This window comes from Anser cygnoides, chromosome 2, assembly GCF_040182565.1.
Source record: "Anser cygnoides isolate HZ-2024a breed goose chromosome 2, Taihu_goose_T2T_genome, whole genome shotgun sequence".
NCBI classification, from domain to species: Eukaryota; Metazoa; Chordata; class Aves; order Anseriformes; family Anatidae; genus Anser; species Anser cygnoides.
The window spans coordinates 141986836-142007451 of NC_089874.1; the positions used below are offsets into that span (position 1 = coordinate 141986836).

The 20616-nt window shown below is 48.7% G+C and overlaps 1 protein-coding gene across 2 annotated transcripts in view; it reads right to left on the reverse strand.

The window, feature by feature from the left end:
• NCALD (neurocalcin delta) overlaps window positions 1–11881 on the reverse strand; it is a 53496-nt gene extending 41615 nt beyond the window's left edge. For both annotated transcript variants that reach the window (XR_010828742.1, XM_013179977.3), the window contains exon 1: window positions 11541–11881. The gene's annotated coding sequence lies outside the window, so the exon portion shown is untranslated. The remainder of the gene's footprint in view (window positions 1–11540) is intronic.
• Between the last annotated feature and the right edge of the window lie 8735 nt (window positions 11882–20616).

Sequence of the window (20616 nt, forward strand, 5' to 3'; positions counted from 1 at the left end):
TTAGCCTAGCTAAAGAAAGGCCAAGAGGGGATATGGTTGTAATCTATAAATACATCAGAGGGGGTAAATACTAAGGAAGGAGAAAAGCTATTTAAACTGAAGGACAATGCTGGCACAGGAACAAATGGGTATAAACTAGCCATGAATAAAGTTTGGCTGGGAATGAGAAGCAAATCTCTAACCACTGGAGCAGCGAAGTCTGTGGAACAGCCTTCTCCTAAGATCACAAGACAAAAGGCCTAGCTCGTGTGAAAACAGAGCCTGAAAAATGCATGATTTGGGCTTACATGGCATCACTACCTGCACCAGGCTGGATGCCTCAGGATGTCCCCTCCTGACTGTCCTCCTCCGGAAGAGAAATGATATCTTAAAAAATGAGTGCACTTCTCAAGGCAGGGAGCACAAAGGATGGCCAAGAGAAGATCCAAAGGCAGAAATGTAGAGCAAGGTGTTTCCAATACCTCCGCCTGCCCCTGCAGTGTGCGATCTCCCCCACAGCACATCAGTAACGTGGTGCAGCAGGAACGTGAGCGTGTGGCTGTGCCAGCAGGTAACTGAGAGCCAGGGTGCAGCAGATAGGTCAAGAGGAGCTGTGTCAATTCAGCATTAGGGAGTGTTAGAAGCAGTAATACAGTTATCACAATAAATTAATTGAAATTACAGTCTAGAAGTAGCCTCAATAAAACTCGCAGCTAGCTGGGCTTAACCTTGGGGTCAAGAGGCTGTACAGAATGTGCTGTCCAAATCTGTGAAATAATAAGCTTTTGGTTTTCTTGGAAAGTGAACCACGTGTCCAGTTTCTATTCAGTATTGATGGGGCAGATGGCAACTGTATTTTTTAAAGACAGTTCAGGTTTTCTACAAAACTTTTCTTCCTTAACGTGATCCCTTCCTCTCCTACAGGCAACACAATAACACAGAGCTTTTTCATCTGAAGATCTCTGACCGCGCTACAAGGACTGTGGCACCTGCATTTCAGCGTTGACTGAAGCGATGCACAGGAAAGGATTTTCTACAGCACCTGTGTGGCTTTTTGTATCAGCTGGTCCTGTGCTCCTGGACCACTTGGGGTCAGTTTTTGAAGATCCCGAGGGGGTAATCGGTTCCTGGGGCTGGACCCACAGGGACAATCAAGGGGACCAGGCACAGGATGCCTGGTGCTTAGGCACTGCATGAGGTGCAGTACCAGGGCTTGGAGGCTCTTGACACTTACAACTCCTGATGGCCATCCTTCTGTTCCAGGGCATGCCCAGGGCTCTCCTGGTTGTCACCTTGTCCCACACTCCCCACCTCACCCCACCACGAGAGGTGTGGAGGACCCCCTCTGCCATCACCTGGCCTCATGGGGCTGCTCGTCTTGCACAGCCACGTTTTGCTCAGCTGCATGCTCCTGCATCTCTGCTCTGCCCCAGCACCACAGCCCATGCTCCTGGGCCTCCCTTCTTTGCAACCCCCTATTGCTCCACAGGACAAAAATGCCCCTCAGCTATTCATGGCTGGAAACTACTTTCTAGGTAGTCATAGTAATTAAACAGCAATTAGCAGCATGACAAGGACGTCAGCAAAATGACATGCCATTCACACTTCGATGTGTCTTCTCTCGATGTTTCAAGTTATTATAAATGACAGATTTAGGGAGCGCTGCCACTGCAGTAAGTAACGCCGGTCCTTGGGGTGCTGCAGGGTACAGGAGGTGTTCCACTCTGCTTTTTAGCTACACGGTGCTTATGTGCAAAAAGACAAGAAGTTAACCCGCATGCAATTTGTCAGCTGTCTGCCCAACAGGGAAGAACAGAGCTGGAGGATGCAATCTTGGACTGGATATTCTCTTTTCCTCCCCATGAAACTGTCTGCCCAAGCCGACAATAAATAAAAGCAGTAAGCAATAAAGCACAAAACAGTGGTGAATGACACCTAAGTACTTCGGTTTGTAAGATGAACACTGGCCCTGCATGTGCTGCGTGGGGCTGCAGAGGGAGAGGACCTCTGCTGTGCTCTGCTATCTGCAGGGCAAGGGAAACCAGGCGGAGAGGAGACAGGCAGATCAACAGCCCGTCGTCCGAACTCACTGCCTGCATTTTGGCTACCTCACCAGTTTCCTCAGGGCAGGAAAAATTATCTGAGAATAGATACCACAATACCTAACAAATTAATCTGACACCAGTTTCTCTCAGGGGACGCGTAACGTCGTTAAGCACTGTTCCCATCAGAAGCCCCAAACCTGATTAGTTTACGTAACTGCATTAGATGGAGAAGGTGCACGTTGCTGCCAGTTGCTTAGTGGGAGCGTAGCGTAGATCTTCCTTTTGCCCACTTACAATTAAAGTGATCTTCTTCGTATATTAGATTCGGTGGCTCATAATGAAATACAACAAAGATTCCTGGAGTAAATCGCATTTTTCTCAATATGGTTAGACAATTTTATGGAGTCTTTTATTGATTGGAGGAGGAGCAGTTTCAGAAATAATGTGCTTAAACGGATGTGAGAAAGCATCCAGCTAGCATCAGTCCTGCAGGTGAAGGCACAGCCCACAGCAGCCAATTCCCGTCGGTGCCAGGAGCTTGAAGGCAGCAGTTCTGAACTGGTGGAGGGGGGATTTCGGACACGACTTGGGGGAAATGCCTGTCACCATATTGTCTGCATGGACAAATTTAGCACACCGTGAAACCTTGATCAAAATTACCCACCAGCACATTCGGATGAGCGGCTTTGATCAGTAAGGAGTAGTGAGTGGGGATGTGGGCAACGCTGATCCTCTAGCGGGAAGATCGAGGCAGAAGGCAAAAGATGACACAGAGCAATGAACGCAAACACTGCCGAAGCACACAGACAGTTGAATAGGCATTTATTAGCAGATGAAATGACTGTGCTTTGAAACAGGAGCACATTCTGGTTAAGAAATGAACAAAGTTGAGGAACTGTACATTAGAGCCAGATGCTTAGTGGAACTAGAAATTTAAGGAAGTTTTTGCTTTTTTTTTTTGCTTTTTTTTTTTTTGCCTTTTTATTTTTTTCTGATGATGCCTGGAAGAAAAGCTTGTTTTCAGTTTTATTTCAGAAAGAAATGTTTCCTATTGTTGAGCTGTCGTTCAGAAAGACATTTCAGCTTTACTAGAGAGGGCAGCTGTGTAGCTGTGTGTGCCTGGCGGGCCGTGCTGGGCACATCTTTAATTACACCTACCCTTCCGTGAGTTCACTGGCAGACAACTGCTCAAGGCTAATAAGGATTAAAAAATACTCAGTCACTCTGAAAAATGTCTTAATGCTAGTCTTCCTAAATCCCCCGTATTGTTTGGGGCAATATGAGCACAACAATTTCTGTTTGGAAGTGAAAGGGGAAAACTTTGCAGTTTCATGCGGGCATGCTCACGTTTTGGGGTCCTGCTTTGCGAAATGGCACAGTTCAAAACACAGCCCAGCCAGTGTCTGGCTTTGATGTAAAGCTGTAAATCATATCAAAGGGTACTGTGTGACAGCTCCCATGAAAGGGCCTGCCAAGACATCACAGTCATGGTCCTGTGTGCCTGATCGGGACTTGCCTGAGGTTACAAGTGGGTCGGTGGAGGGGTTTGGATGAGGACCCCAGCCTGAAAAGTCCCGGCACAACAGACTGTGCCTGCTATCGGGTGGCACAGCCCACCTCACGATGCTCCAAGGCCAGAAATGTGACTGCAGGATACAAAAACATCACATCACTGGGAGAAAACACCACCCAGCCATTGTCTTTGCTTTCTGCCTCTTCCAACACTCAGGTTTTATGACAAGAGCACCCAGACATCTCTTCCCTCTTGCAGGGCAAGATACAAAATGCTTCAAAGCGCTGCAGGATGGAGGTGGTGCTGGGGGCAACTCTGGGAGCTGCAGGGCCGTTAAACAGCACGCAGGGCTCACTGCAGGCAAGGTGGGTTTAAACCCCAGATACTAGGCACAATACAGCATTGGAAAAGTGGGTCGTGCTGATTTCTGAGAGGGTTAATACAGATGATAACGATTTACTCATTCTGGAGGAACTGGAGAGCAGAAGGGGTGTAGTACGGGGTATCCACTTCTGCAATTTTCCCGTCTTTAAAATAAATGCATTGTGAATTAAATTGCTTTAAAACTGAACCAGGCGGGATGCTAAAACCGACTGCTCTGTGTGACAGGCTCTAGCTGCCAGCCTGGGGGTCGTGCCCCTGTGGGCTGGGCTCCTGCTGGTAGCAGCCGGAGGTCCCAGCTCCCCCAGCACCAGGTTTCAGGAAAACTGCTTTTCTATTTTTAAGGGTTTTTCCAAGAATTTCCACCTCGTTACACATGATGGCATACACCACATCACCTGCAATTACAAAGCAAATGCATCTGGGAGCATTCCCCAACACAGGGGCTGACTGACAGGGAAATCCCTCTTCCTTGCTGCTGAACATCCTCACCTTCCTCAATGCCAGGACCTGGGGGAAGCAAGCTATTACCTCTTGGGAGAGGGGTGTTGGAAGGGGATTAGGAACCAGGCTCCAAATCATGTGGGACGTGCTCTGCCAGCACCTCGGGCTCTGTGCTGGGCTTGCTGGGGCTCTGGGGGGTGAGCCCTTGGTGGGCTCAGCCTTTGCCAGCACTGAGCATGGAAGGCTTGGGTGATTCATCCCCCAAACCACAGAGACAGCCGAGGTGTGCCCAGCCCCCCGAATTTAGCAGCAGCACCTGTCCAAGCAGCGGGTGACTGCTCTGGGCACGTCCACCCCGGTGCCTGCTGACTCCAGGGCAGCTCCTGGAGCTTGCCCCGAGGAGCGCTGCTGAGGGCTGTCATGAAAAGGCTCACGGCTGAGAAGACACGATTGCTTTAGGTTCTGGGAATCGCCACCTGCCCCGCGGTGTCCCGCCAACATCCCTCTGCAGCCTGGCATTTGCTCGTGCAGACACACGAGAGCCTGCAGCTGTCCGGCCCCGGCCGCAGGTCCCCTCCTCTCCCAGCCCCAGCCATTCCTCTGGTTAAAAAATTGTTATTTCGGGAACGAAATGAATAATGGGAGCAGCACTGGAAAAGCACGGGGAATTCAGCAAACAAAAGAAAAGCTGCTATTTTAGAAAAGGCCTCGAAGTGGTAACCGTGATTTGGTTTAACCCCTTCTCTGCCACCCTGCACTGAGTGCCTTCCTTGAGCATGGATGGAGCTGAGCGCAGGGAAAGGATTTTCCTGTGGGTTCCCAGCGTGGGAGCAAGGCCACAGTGAGCTCATAGCTAAGGCGCAGTGAAATATCAGCAAAAATACACTTTTTGATCAAACACTGAATTAAGTGAGGTGGAAGTTTCTGCAAGGGTCACAGTCTTTAATGGGAAGAGAGTGCAAATCAAGCAAGCAGCCACCCTACCAGCTCCTCTGTCAGCTTTTTGCCCCATTAAAAAAAATGTGTTTTTCTAATTGGGGCATCACAAGCATTATGTGCACAGAGTGACTGGGAGCTGTACCCCAGCACGGCAGTGGTGCTGGGCGGAGGAAAGCCAGCATTGCTGCGAGGAAGGGAACTGCATCGGCCAGGGCTGCAGGTCTAGCTGAGCTTTTGCCACCGCAGACCTAGACAACTAAATTCACCGAGGCCCCTGCAGGGCTGGTGCGAGGCGTGGTGTGCCGCTGTGTCACCAGCTCTGCTTTATCCTTGCCATGGGTGTGAGTGCACATATGCAAGGTCTCTTGGCAGCCCTGGTGGGGGCGAGACACAGGTGACAGCCACGCTGCTGTCCAAGAGAAAAAAGGGGCCAGCCGCCCTCCTGCGCGAGCTAAAGCCGAGCAGAGCAGCAGCAAAATGGGAAACGGGTGAGTGCGGTGGAGCCGCTGTCGTGATGCTGCTGGAGGAAGGGTAGCTCGGGTCTGAGCTCCTGCTTTCAGCTCCTCATTTCTGAATTCTCAAAGAAGAGTTAAATTAATTTTGGGAAGAAAACTCTGAACGCATGAAAAACCTGCTCCCTAAATCTCCCATTCCAGGGGAAGTAGGAGAAGATAAAAGATTGTTTTGTTCAGGAGATCGGTTCCTCTTTCTACCACCTCTGACATTCCTGAGTCCCAGGGCTTCTGCTTTCACACAGCTCTGCTTCTCTTCTCCTATTTTAGAGGTGGCGAGCAAGACCTCCTTTGCAGGAGTCCCTCAGCTCCTTCATCAAGCCTTTACAGCAGAGGTAACAGCATGCAGATGGGATTTCTGCAGCAGTGCCCGCACTCCTGAATCACCAAGTGGTCCCACACAGGCTTCTGAACTGTGCGGGGTCTAACAGCACGTGCTGTCCAACGCTCCTTGCAGCTCAAGTTGGGGGTTTTGATCCAAGAAACCGTCCAACACAACAAGGAAGAGCTGCAAATTCAGATCCCGTGGTCCATTTTAAGCAGTAAAATAAGAGAAAGTGAAGGGTCCTGCATGCCACGTCAAATCAGCGGCAGTGTTCAAGCAAGAGGAGACCGCGGTTAGACTGGAAGATGCATCCTTGGTGCTGCAAGTCTGCACTCTTCTTGTTCATGTGAGCCCATGAAGCAACTCTACAGAAATGCAGGCTGTCCCTCAGATGAGGCTGCTTTAGTAGGGTCAGAGCGATTCTATATGAAAAACCCCACACAAGATAAACAGCCCTGAATAGGACATTGACAGGCAGGTCCAGAGGACAACAGACAGTGTTTCTGCCGAGATATAATTGCTCTAATTGGACCTGGGCTGGCTAAAATGGTGAAGTTAAAGAGGGCTGTGCAATCAGGCTGCCATTCTGCACAAAAGAATAGTGTTGTGATAGGAAGCATGCAGCAGTCAGGGAAATAATCAGCAGCTTTGTGCTCGCTTCCCCCTGGCATCTGGGGTTTGCCGCAAGGAGCATTTGCGCAGCAGGAGCAGAGCTCTCTGATCGAGATACAAGTGCTCAGGGCGGGATGGCTGCAGCCTCCCCGGGTGCCACCCAGCTGAAATTGGGCACTTCAGATGAGCTGCATCCCTTGTGCTTTGGTAATTTTGGGCCGTCGGCGAGGAGAGGAGCTGGCCGTGATGCTCGTCTGCTTTCCCCTGCCCCTCCTGCCGCAGGGCAGTCCAGGAAGAGCAAATTTGCCTTATTTCATCCTTCCTAACAAAATTGCCTTCCCAGGTCGTCTGTGCTGATGCTGTGATGCTGATGCTTCGCACCCAAAATGCAAGCGATGGGGCAACGCCTTCCCCCGCAGCACGGCCGGGTGGTTTGGGTGCAGAAGGTGGCCCTTGGGATGAGAAAAGAGAGCACGGGGTCCGTCTCTTAGCAGGACCCTGAAGGATGTATGGGGAGAGGGAAACACTAAACGTGCTTCACACTCAGCTTCTGCCTCCTCTCAGCTTTGCTTTGTGCATCACGAGCCCTGCTCCACACACTGCCTTGTCCAATGTCCCAGCAAGGTGGTGGGAAAAGCTTGCCAGGGATGGTGCTTTCCCATGGAGCGTGTGTTTCCAGGAAAATACGAAGGGATTTATCGGCATGAGCCCAACTACAAAGAGAGATTGTGCTTGTTTCCAGCTAATATATCTATGATAAGCCAGAGATCACAATCAGCATTATAATAAAAGCTGAAGGATTGACATCAGTGAGATTTATGCAGCTAAAACTTTGTACAACGCTGCGAACAAGAACAGCAAAACACCTTGAATTAACGAAAGAAGAGAAAGAGAGCTAAGCCAAGCCCCAGTGAGAGGGAACATTGCTGAGAATTTCAGGCTCTGGGCAAATTCAAATCAGCATTTCAGCCCGAAGTGCGAGCTTCTTGGCTTTTCTGGGTGTAAAACAGATCCTTACATTATCTTCGTGTCGTTTTGTGGCTGCAAGCAATGCGGCAACTATCAGCACAGCCAGACTGAAATTCAGCAGAACAGGATCTGAGCACTTCAGCTCTTAATGATTAGAAGTTTCTGTGGAAATGAATCTCACCAAAAAAAAAAAAAAAAAAGAAAGAAAAAAAGAAGTTCGTTAGAAAGTCAACAGCGTGTTGAGGCCGCAGCATGGTCACAGAACGGAGAGGAACTTCACAACTCGGCGACCACGTTTCCCACCTATAGGATTTCAACCTTTGGTGGAGCTGTAAAAAGGGCAGCTTCTTCTTCGCGGTGCTCCCTCTGGGAAATATCACATTCAGCAATTCCTGAATTACAGTTTCTAATTATATTTTCATACTGTAATGCTGTCTGAAATGCAAATTTGATGACAGAATAATTCGATCCATGTAAAATAATTACAAAATTACTGTTTCTCAAACCTCAGCTCATACTCCCTGCTATTTAAGAAGATAAATTTAACAGCAGCGAAAGTACAGCCAAAACATATTCTATTTTTCAAACTGTTATCTGACTGTAGCTGTCTGCGTAGACTTTGGCTCACCAGGGAAGGTTGTTTCTAAAAGATGGCTACCAACACATTCCAGAGCGAGGATTTCTGTGCTTGAGCTTGGAACCAGCAATGAGGTCAGCTTTTATTCTGCATTCAGAGTACCACACGCGTGGCATCTGGGTCTAATTGGAAAAGCAACTGTTGATTAAAATGCCAGCTCTCTGCTGCTGCTCAGCTATCATTTAAACCAGTTGTTGCTCAAGTTGATGCGGGACATTAAATTAGCACAACGTAATGGTTTTTAGCAGGGTGGAAACCAACTTCTGCAGCGTGTAATTTAAGAGCCTGAAACTCAATACGGCTACATCAGTTCCCACTGTTTGACAATTCTCCCCATAGGGGGGATTTTATTCCCCCCCAAAACACCGCCTTGAGTAGCATCTGGGACCTTTAGGATGACAGCAGAAACCTCCTCGGTCTGAGAAATGCAAGAAGGAGTCAGCGTTCTGCGCTGCAAGTGTTTTTTTCTTTTTTTTTTTAGGTTTTATTATGCTCCTAGCCTAAATTTAGATTGTCATTGCCCATCAACTCAACCAGATCAAGGTAGACCACACTAAGGGCCTGAGCGTATTATTATTACTAGGCTGGAGGCATCAACAGCTTGAGTCTGTTTTTAATTTCCCCGGCTGCATCCAGTTGTGAGAGAAGTGACTCAAGGAGCTCTCGGTCCTGTTTTCAGGCAAGGTCTCCCCTAGGTGAAGTGCTCCAGCGCCGGGGCGGTTACGGGGCTGCTCACCCTTCCCTGCGGACAGGGTGCAAGAGCTGTTGGGGCTGATGGGAGCTGTGGGGGTCCCTCTGGTGTCCCCAGAAGAAGGTGCGGTGTCACCAAGCCCGTGCATTTTTTTTTTCTCTTTGTGTTGGGGGATTTCAAGCCCAAGTTTGCAGCCTGAGGCTGCAGCACCGGGCAGAAGAGGAGGGATGGGCAGCAGTCCCCTTCCTGCTCCTCGGCGGTGGGAAGGAGGCAGGAACCCAAAGGCTGCTTGGTCTTTTCTCATGGTGGGCAAAGGGACGGAGGGAGGCTTAGCGCTCTGCTTCCTTGGAAATCCACACACTACCATGGTAAAACCCAAGCGCTTGGTGAAAGAGTTTGGTACAGAGCTGACCAACGAAACAAGAGCACAAAATCACAAGAAAGAAGCGCGCGGACCCCGAACAACTCTCACTTCCCTTGCTGTGCCGTCCCCATGCACTGCAGACTCCAGCACCTGCGAGCTGCCTCGCTGGCTCTCACGGCCACCCTGCCCCCGGGGCTCCGAGGGGATGGTGGGGTGCCCAGAGCCCCGCAGAGGGGACGGGCCCAGGCAGGACACATCCCCTCACACACCCACCCAGCACCACCGGGAACCTCCTGGTGACATGGGAGGCAATTCGTCATCCTTATGAAGGCTTGCTCTGCATTGCTAACGCGAGATACGCCAATTAAACTGGAGACGAGGGACCCATTTTTTAAATATTTCTAATGAATAGCTTTTCAGAGAATGCTGCCTCGATTATTTTTCCCCTTGTGGACATTTCTGGGGTGCCTGCAGGCTGGCAGGGGGCACAGACCACGGCCACGGCGAAACAAGGGCAGCCCGGAGGGAAGGCAGGCATGGGATGCTGTCCCAGCGCCGCGATGCTGCGCGTGTGTTGTAAACCCTTGCTAGCTGCACCTACAAGGAGCGAGTGGGGATTTCTCATGCACAGATGCATTGGCATCAGGCAAAGGATTTAATAAACACAATTCAAAATATTTCCGTCTCCAAAACGTTGATCATTCGGACACAACAGTTATGTTGGAAAGAGCAGATAACGCCAAGTGAAATGGTTCAGGGGGTTCAGCTGCATTTATCCTTGTGGGTCTGCGAAGACTGCCAAACCCAGAGCACTAAGCCATAACTTTCCTTACAGAAGTGCCTTAAGTTTTAATCTCTGCCTTGGCTCCCTCTCTGAAACACTTACTTCTGCTGCACTTAGTAACATCAGGATAATTCTTACGCTTTATTTTTTTTTCCTTTTTTATCTTTTATTGCACTGTGTTTTAAATTGTTTGGCAGCTCTGTAGTCATTTCGGAGTGGCAGCTGCTTTAGCAAATCATTACCATTATCAATAAACCCTTTGAACTTTGGGAGGAAGGGAACAGGAGTATTTAATTAGAGAAGATAAGAACGGTCTAACGTACTTTTCCAGGAAATAACGCACACGATGCTTCATCTGCAGCCTGTTCTCAGGGCGAACACATAGATGGTCACATGCAGACAAACTCCGTCTGCGGCACTAAACTTCAGCAACCCTGCAGTCTCCTCCAAAACAGCCTCCTCTGAGCCACTACAATGCAGACAGCCGAGCTCCCTGTTCTTTTTCTTTTTATAAAAAAACACCCAAATAGCGTTTCATTTTTCAATTGCCATGGTGCTGCTCAGGCTACGGCTCCTTTTTTTAGCTCTCCTAACCACCCTTCACCCCCAGCAGAATAAATACAGGCAGAAAAGCCGTGCATGCGAGAGAAAGGGTAAACGCCTAAGTTGCTCATCCTGGCATACTGCGGATGGTTTTTCAGGAAGCTCCCCATCCGTCCCTCTGCGGGCACCGGGGAGCCCAGAGCGTGCCCCCAGCCAGGACAGAAAGCACGAGCCGTGTCCAGCTGCCGGGGGCGAACAAAGCTGGTTCACGGCCGCCAACTCGGGGAGCTCGGCAGCGAGCTGCTCCCAGCAGCATCTGTCGCGGGCTCTCCGCTCCCTGCGCACGATGGGGACAAAACCGCCCGGATTGGGCAGCGTTAAGAAATACCCAAGTTCCAGCAGAGGTACAGGGCTGTGTAGATGCCCGGAGCAGCGACATACCTAGGCACGGTTTCTTTGAGCCCCTGGATGGGTTAGCCTAGGACTGCTCATGTTCATCTATATCCCTACGGTGTCAAACGAGAACAATATCATTTTATTCTGCTTTCACGGATCATTAATCCAAATTTAACTCCGCTCAGCAGTCTGCACGCAGAATTAAGCAACTGGAAGCTGCTTTGCATTTATCTGATAGCGCCGGGCTTGTTCATCAAGGCAAACTTCCAGCCAAAACAAACAAGTGAAAGAAACACCGGTCACGATAAACTGCTTTTTATCCCTTTTTTTTTTTTTTTTTTTTTAAGGAAAAAAAAAAGAGGGGAGGGGGGGAAATACCTGAGGAGAACATAAAGCAAACGGTTACCTCACACTGCAGAAATGCAAGTTTTTAATAGTCCATGCTCTGGCAGCCCCTGAGAAACAGCAGCAGCGGCGGCGGCGGCGGCGGCGGGGATAAATCCAGCATCCACTAGGTTCTCACAAGGCTTTGGCTGCGCGGCCCAAACCACAGGCTCTGCCTCCAGCTGACGTCAAAGTGGCTGTCACATGGCCAGATGAAAGCCAAGAGAGCATTGGTTGTCGTGGCAACCCCAGCACTGCTCCGAAATTATTTCAATAGGTCATCTGTCACACGGGGCGCGCATCCCAACCAGCACGGGCGGCCCGAGCACCCGGGGCTCCCGCAGCTCGGCCGGACGGGGCTCGTCCCGGCACTGCACCGATGGTGAACGTGTCCCCGCTAGAAAATGCACCTCCCTCTTCCTCTTCCTCCCGCATCCCCACATGCAGCATTAAAAAAAAAGAAAAAAAAATAAAAGAAACCGCCAAACTTTTCTGCCTGGTGCACCCACGCGATGGGGCATCCGCATACGGGGCGCCTCGGCGATGCACGGCCAGCGGGATGTCCTGGGATGAGGACAAAGCAGCTCCCACCTCCACCTGACCCCAGGCACCTCCCCAACCTTCACCTAGCCCCCAGAATAACTGGAAAACGCTTTAAAGATATGTGGGCTGCCTGGAAGGATGGACGGACAGAATGAAATACGGTGCGCATCTCTCCGCCGCCTTGCCACTCGTACCTCTCCTTAAAGCGAAGGGGCACGGGGAGTGGTTGCAACACAGCAAGGCAGCCCCAGCTGCCTAAAAACCCTGCCTTAAAAAGAAAATATTCACGGTTCGCTGAAAAGCCTGTGACAGTTTAGCAGAACAAGGATAATGTGATGGATTTTTAAAAGCCCGGCATGTGCTACATGTGTTACATATAACCACATGTGTTAATCCACCACAGAGGGCTGAAGCTTCATGTCAACACCGACCAATAAAACCGTACCATAACAACACACAGATATATTTCTCCATTTAATGGCAATGTTTGTAAAACACAACAGAAAGTTTGGGATCTCAGTTTAGAAAGAGATCACTCAGGCACTGCATGGTGTGCTACTGCCAAACTGCTGCTCGGGCAGAAATGTGTGCACATGGGGGAGAATTTAAAGTCTTTAACTCTTTTAAAAGTCCTTTTCACAAAAGCAGATGCTATAACCTCTGCGTTTTACAAGGCGTTTTGTTAAGGCTGGGGGGAGGCTGGGCAGGGACCAGTACACCACCCAGGCACCCAGAGATGAAAGCAACAAAATTCATCCCTTGCAGGCCCCCAAATCCAGCTGAACGTGGCAGAAAAGTGGATATTCCCTGATTTAGCTTCACTTTTCCATGATAAAATCCCCAGTGCCAAATCTGTGTCTTTTGTCGTGTCAGCCAGCCAAGTGAGCACAAAGCAGTGAGACACTGGCACTGGTTAGAAAAATGCATAAAACTATATTTAAGGGCTGAAGCCCTCAGAGGAGCAAACGTGTCTCATCCACCTGGCACTGTGCTTCTCATCCTGGTGCAGGAGATGTGTCCGTCCTGCATCCAGGACCTTACCTCCCTCATCCTCAGCACGATGGACAGGCTGCTGGAGCATCAATGAGCACAGTAATATGTGCCGTGATCATAGCACACACTTTGCTATCTATAATCTATATCTGTATCTGTATCTATATCTGTATCTATCTAAAACACCCCGAGCAGGCTCGCATCCAGACATATGCAATAACTTACACTCAGTTACAGCACTGCAGAGTGGGACTGGGTCCAGCTCTTCATCCCGCTCTTGTTCTGGCTCTGCCGAGCTAACAATAGATAACATTTGTTTGCCCATAAACCAGAATACACACGGGGAGCAGAAATACTATCTGGCTGGGTCTTTGAACCCACAGAAGGCTCAGTCTGCCCCGGTATCAGTCAGCAAGGCAAGCTTGCCCTCAGAAAGGATCCCCATCGTTTTGGCAGCTGGGAATCCACTTGACTTTTCTCTCACAAAAACGATGCTTAGAAAAGTGCTTCGTGCTGAAATCTTCCCTCAAATATCCATGACTTCTACTGCTTTTTAAAATAGAAGGGGGGAAAAAAAGAAGCAAGTAGACATGATTTTAATGTACTACATTAAAAAAAAAAAGCCAATGTGTTTTGCTGGTGACTGCAGTTTGCAGTTTGAAAGAGGGGTAATGTTTCCATTGGCATCAGAAGTACAGATAAAAAAGAGACAGAAACAGGGCTCAGCAAAATGTTGCCGTGTTGACTTCTGCGCTTGTAGAAAAACAGGGTGGAAAAAAAAACCCGCAGGAAAAGACATTTTAGTTGTCATGCAGCTGACATGGCATTGCAGGCAAAGAGGGTGCCGGGAGAAAAACAATGAGCACCAGTGGCTCGGCCCACCCCATTCACTGAAGGTGGCCCAGTGAAAGAATTATTGTTCAAGCCAAATCAGGTGGAAGATGGTTTCCCAGGAATGCAGCGCTGTAAGAAAACCCCGTGCTCTCCATATATGTGCCTGGGCTCTTCAGTGGTGCTATTCCTGCTCCCAGGGGCTGAGTGATTCCCCGTGCAGGAGCAGCAGCCCTGGGCTCCCGTGCAGCAGCCTGCAGCGCAGTTTTGGGGACTCCCCGTCCTTGCAGTGGGAGATGTCACCAGGCTGGAGGTGTGTGCGTGGGTAGCGAGCATCCCTTCCCCTGCAAACACCTCAGGGGTGTGCTGCTCTTGCACCACGAGATGTCTTTGGATGTCTTTGGTCACAGCCAGGAGAGCGAGAGGAGCTGAGGTGGCCTCTGGGCAGCAGCAGGGCTGCTGGATGGGGCAGGGATCCCACCTGGCGGGCACTGAAGCACCAGGAGACAAGTTCAAAAACATGAGAGAGAGGATGAAAACTGAAATACTCCTAGCTGGAAAAAATCCCCATCATCTAGTAATTGCCGTCAGCGCCTCCTAAGGGACCAGCCAGAAGACTGACTTTGCTGCCGAATGCGGATGCTTCCCATTAACTGATGTGTTTGAGCTGTGTGCACTTGCTTTTTTTTTTTTCCTTCTTTTTTTTTTTTCTTTTTTCTTTTTCTTATTTGAGGGCCAAACTGAAAGAAACCAAGGAAAAGCCATTTGGATCGAAGAAGAACGGATTACTTGGCAACTTGCTGGGGGAAAAAAAAAATCGCTTTGGATCAAAGAAGGCATTTTGAACATTTTTAAAACAAGCAAGGCTATTTGGAGACAAAGGTCTTCGTTTGCAGTGGGGCTCCAGCAAAGAGCTGTGTGGGCAGGAGGGGTCAGCATCATGTGCCCTGCCAACGTCCACCCTCCCAGGAAGCACAGCCCCTCTGCTCTCAGACCCACTGCTCACCCCCCTCCCATTTCCATGTTTTAACCTAATCTGGCTCATTTGGACTGAATCTGATGATTGCTTCCAATATCCCAAAGCAGTACTTTCTGGAAAATAATTGACGTGCTTTTTTTTTTTTTTTTCTCTTCCCTAGTGTCAAACTAATATTTCAGGTAGTGAATTACCCCCTGAGCCCTCTTGCCAGGATCTCCGTGGTCTCACAACATTTCTAAATGTCTGGCTCTTTTGCGTCTCCTCCTTGCTGTGTGGAAGTCACATCTGAGCAGCAGAGATATTAAGATCCTGACCCAAAGTCATCCAAGCACATGGATAACCTTACGCCGGCCGGGATGTTACACGTGTGCTTAAGTATTTGCTGGATGAGAGCCCAAGTGCCTGACAGCCTGGTGGAAACCAACCGTGCACACAGCGATAGCGGGTGCAGATAAACAAAGAAACAAGATAGAAATATCCTTTTGCTCCCAAATGAATCTTTCTCCAGCAGGGAGAAAGGAACAGAAATCTGTAACAGGAATTCAGTCATCTGTATTTCAGTCCCACCTATATTGAAAAGGAACATTTCCTGCTTTAAAAAAAAATCTTCGCAACATTTATCACACTTGGCAAATTTGAAATGTTTTTGCTCTTTTCTCATTTTTCCTTTCCTGTGCTTCCACTCCCTCATTCTCCTCCACATTTTCTTACCCCTTTCCTTGAGCTGCTGCCATCCACTCCCGTGTAGCTTATCTTATCTAAGTAGCTGCCGGTGTTTAATTTGTAATAACTAACCACCAGCCTGCACTCTCACATGGAAACACTATATCACACTCTTGCTAAATATGCCAGCACATAAATGGCCTGATTTATTAAAAAGAAAAAAGAAGGAAAAAAAGAATTTCAGAGCACCTTTAATGGCATCTCACTGCCCGCACTCAGAAGTCCCGGTGCCACCTTACCCTTCCCTGGTGAAGGCACCACCGCCCCAGCACAATATCTCCCATTGCCTTGAGGCCCCGAGAGGCAGATAAGTTGTTGGCACTGGAGACCCCTTTTCCCACCTAAAGGATGATGAAGTATTGTAACCCAGTCCCAGCAGCCCTGTTGGTGCCTGTTTGAGCATCCCCGCACACCAGGCATGGGAAGAGCCCAGCCCTGGTGGCCATCCACCCAGGGCTGCACACACACGTCAGGCTGTTTGTGTTAGACCATCACCAGGTATCAGGGTCCTGGTAAATGTGAAAAACAGGCAGAGAGGATCCTGAGGAAGCAGCATTATCTGATCACAGGGGAAAAATCCATCTTGGTCGGCTTTGGACACAAGGAACAGCTGGTTATGCTTGGTTTCCCTGCCAGTGCTCATCAGGACACCTCTGTGCTCCTTCCCTCTAGTGCCTCCTGCAGCAGCTAATTGATGCTCCTGGCTGCTAGGTGGGAGTCCTCTAAATGGCCAGGCTTTGCCATGCCCTTGACTCCTTGTTAGTGGATAAGCAGGGTTCAGAGCACTTTGAAGATGTGAGCTCCGAAGAAAGCCCTGGAGTTTCACTCTCGGAAGGGGAACGGGCTGTTCCTGCACATGCTGCAGACACACAGCGCTTCTGGCAGGCCTTTCAGTAACTTCGTCCTCCACAGATAACAGAGGAAGGCTTCCTGGTGTCAGTAGCTGCTGAAGAGATAGTAATGAAAGCATTTTTGGCATATGTTTTCTGGCTTGCACCGGTTGTCTTTGCCTGTTCCTTGATAGCATGCTCTTTTCCCCTTTCTCCCTTTGATACCCAAAACATAAGTGATGATAAATTTGTGATAAACGCCCTCAAGACAGAAGGAGGAGCTGGAGAGGGCATCGTTATGGGGTGTGGAGGAACCCTGCTATTCAGCATCACCTCTGCCAAAGAAGATCAGGATGACCCAGCGGTGCCCAAGCACCAACCCCAGCAGCAGTGATGAGCTGCATCCCCTGGACAATCCACATTTTCTCCTTTTTCAGCACTCCTGCTGTCTCTGCAATCCCCAGATCCAGCACCTCTGGTGCATGGGTGCATCCCCCTGACCTTGCTGTGAGACAGGACAGACATGTGGATGCTGGTTGGTCCCATACCTGTGGTGCAAGCCTGAAATGCTCGTGCAAATGTAGATGTAGGGGTTGTCCTCGTACCACAGGCTCTGCAGACCTGGCACTGCCTGATGCTGTGGAGGGAGGTGGGTGCAGAGCAACAGCCATGACAACCAGCTGTGTGTCCTAGCTGTGCTCTGAACCGTGTGATGCTTTATGTGAACCTGAACATGGACAGGCTCGGGCAAGTCAACGGGAGTCCTTCTGTTGGCTTCAGTTTACTCTGGGGGAACACATGCAGGGTATTTTGCAGACAGATTATGAACTCACTCTGCCCCTGGCTTGAACTGACTGAAAGCCACCTGAGCACGGTATACATGGTAAAAAAACACAGGCACAGAGAAAACGAAGCTAAGAAGGTAAGCGCACTCAGACAATGCTTGGTTGCTGCAGAGCACATGTGAGATGGAGCCAGCGAGTGCCTGCCAAAAACATGTAGAAATACCCCAAGAATAAATGAAAGCAAGCTAGGAACAGCCAAATTCTGCAAAATCCAGTTACCTTTTTTTTTTTTTTTTTTTTAATATCTGCTGCATTTATTTCTCTCATCTGCCTTTGGTAGGAACTAAAAACTATGTCGTACTCGAAGCTCCGGTGACAGGCCTCACCGCACGAAGCACCTTTCTGTCCTCGCTGGGCTGACACTGTCCAGCCACAGCAGATGTCCCCGGCCTCCCCTCAGCGAGTGACGACCAAGGCTGTTTTCCCACATTATCTCTGAGTGGGATAATGCAACTCACTCAGCTGTGCTAAATCCCAGCAACCAGACGCAGCAAAACAAAACAAACTGGAGCAAACTCGAAGCCGTCACCGTGAGGCAAAGGGAAGGGCCTCGGCAAGCCAGATGACCGGCCCCAGGCCTCCGCGGCCTCTGTGGCCCACGCTTGCCTTGGCAGCACGGGCAAGAGCAGCATTTTCCAGCTGGTGTACCCATTAAATCTTCTCATTTGTTTATTTATTTACGTAATTTTGTTTTTGGAAGGGCAGCTACAAGAAGATTCACACAGAAGACCGATTGTTTTTTAATGCCGAATCTGGTGGATGGCTTAGGCCCCAAAGTGGTTCATGAGCAACTGGCAATTTTGAAACAGGTCGAGTAACATCTCAACCCAAAACAGTGTTAACTTTGGAAAGGAAATTCACCCCAGTGTCCAGCCTCGTGAGATAAATATGAGGAGAAAAAGAAGGGCAGTTATTACGCAGCGTCCAAATTAAAGACAGCCTTGCTATGGTCCCCAGACTAATGTAATCCTTAATGTAATCTCCACTTGCAGTAAAAATGGAGGACAATGAGCAGAAGGACAAAGACAGGGTAGCTTATTTGGCTAAGAATATGGAGATGAAAATTGCCAAACCTGAAATGGAATAAAATTTGAAGGGTTTTAATGTGCCTGAATCAGAGGGCCAGATGATCTCTAAGAATCACAGAGTAATGGAAGAGCTGGCAAAGGTTGGATGTGGTGCTTAGGGACATGGTTTAGTGGGAGATATTGTTGGTAGGGGGATTGTTGGACCAGGTGATCTTGGAGGTCTTTTCCAAACCTAACGATGCTATGATTCTATGAAATGAAATGGTAAGTCTGGCAGCATGTATTTCTAACAACTGTTTCTACTGCAGGGTGCTTCAGGCTGTCTGTAACAAAAGGACTGTAAGTAATACAAATAGGGGGGCACTTTATATGGTCTGCGTAGCATGCAAAGCATAAATCAAATTTTTAAGGGAAGAACAAGCACAGAGGAAAAGAATACAAGCCCATACCTTTACCAAACAGATGTGTCCAACTAAGCCACTAGCTATTTTTGATAGAAACATACTTTTTTGATGGTAGAAGTTCTTTCTTTCAAAAGAACTTTACTAGCTGAAGGGAAAGAGATTTACCTACATGCTGCTAAACCAGCCAATGTGTCACGATATGGGAAATCACTGGTTAAAACAGAGATGACACAAATTAGTGCAAGCTTGTGAGTGAGGAGGAACTGGCTGGTGAGCAACAACTTGCTGAGCCCAGACGGGGCTGGCAAGCAGACCCCAGCAGAGCTCCTCAAGGACCAAGCCTGAGGGTGTTTTTATTTAATGTGGCCCATTGTGCTGGTGAAACCTGGTGACGATGACATTGCTAACGTGTCACAGTGTCAGAGAGGAAGAGCTGAATGGACAAGCAAACTCCAGCTAGGGTGAGATGGAAATGCCTGGGGAACGGGAAGCCCACCTGGCTTCTCAGCACCGTTCCCTTCAGCTCCAATCAGAGTGGCTGAGCCAAAAATTATTTTCTAAAGAGCCATAAGGGTATGGAGCAGTGGTCCTTACTGAACCCAATTACATCCTGCCTGTCCCCCAAGTACTTCCCTGAGGACACAAAGGGAGGTGAAGATGCATCTCCCCATGCACCCTACTGCTGGGCTGATACACAAGACTCAAAACTTTCCTTTTCAAGATAAGTGAAGTATTTGGCAAACGGCATTGATTCCTTGAAGCTACAGTCCACTATGATGGGGAGAAACAGCTTGAGTATTTGACTTCTCTTAACTACCTGCAGTGTTTTCTCTCTTGAGTTGTTTTACTGAAAGGTACTTCTGTCCTGGAAAAAAAGCAGGAGAATTCATTCCTAAAAGGCGAAAGGAGCAAGTTTCACTAGGCTGGTAATTAGTCACCATTTTAAAATGTTGTCATGCAACGTTTCATAACTAGGCAATGCAAAAACAAAAACAGTATAAAAGGAGCCTGGATTCATCTCCTGGAAATTCTGTGTTGGAGAATAAGTTGGATGAGGGAGATTTTCACATTGCCAAGGGGCAAATTTTATTGGATTTCAAGGTCCTTGGTGAATTAGCAACAATAAACATAGAGCAGTAAAATTGAGGGTACACAATAAACTGCATCTACAGAGGACAGTCAGTGCCACCCTGACACTGACAGGCAAGGACCAGATGGAGGGAGCTGATCAAAAGAAGGGGGGAAAGCCAAAACAAAAGGAAAAAAGTCATTCTCTCACTTTATGTTCATTACCTTTGATTTTGAAAACAGCCAGCAAAGCAGACAAGCCATTAGAAATGCATTGCTAAAATGAAAATAATGCTAGTAGATGCAACGGTGAAAGCTCTTAGGATCAGCAGAAGCTCTGGTTCCCACTACTTGTTAAAATAAATCAATTTTGCTATGAAATGGGACAAAGAAACGGAAAAAAATATCCCTACATTGCCCAGACAAACTCACTGTTGTCTGATTATTGAAGTGTTATTTGGAGATGGTGATTAAGTATTGCTGATAAATTGGATCTGCCTATATGGTGTTGCTCTAGCCATCTGCTTAGGGTAGCAGGAGTCCCACATTACAATTTCCAAAACAGCAGTAATCTTCACTTTAAATAAGTTGTTCCGAGAACCAAGAGTGAAACCTGGTTTCCTCTAGAGCCTCATCATGTGGCCCTTGTGTTCCCCACTGCAGTGACTCCAGACCTGCTCTGCGTACACAACAACTCTTCACTGCAAGGCTCCCAGATTTCCCCCATACCTACAAACAGCTCCAAAATCCTCTCAGTTTTCTCTTCTATTCTCTTCTATTTCCAAAGTGCCCCCAAGGGGCCCCCAGCTCATCCTCAGGGCCTCTAGGCCAGTTATGCCCTATCTTCAACTTCA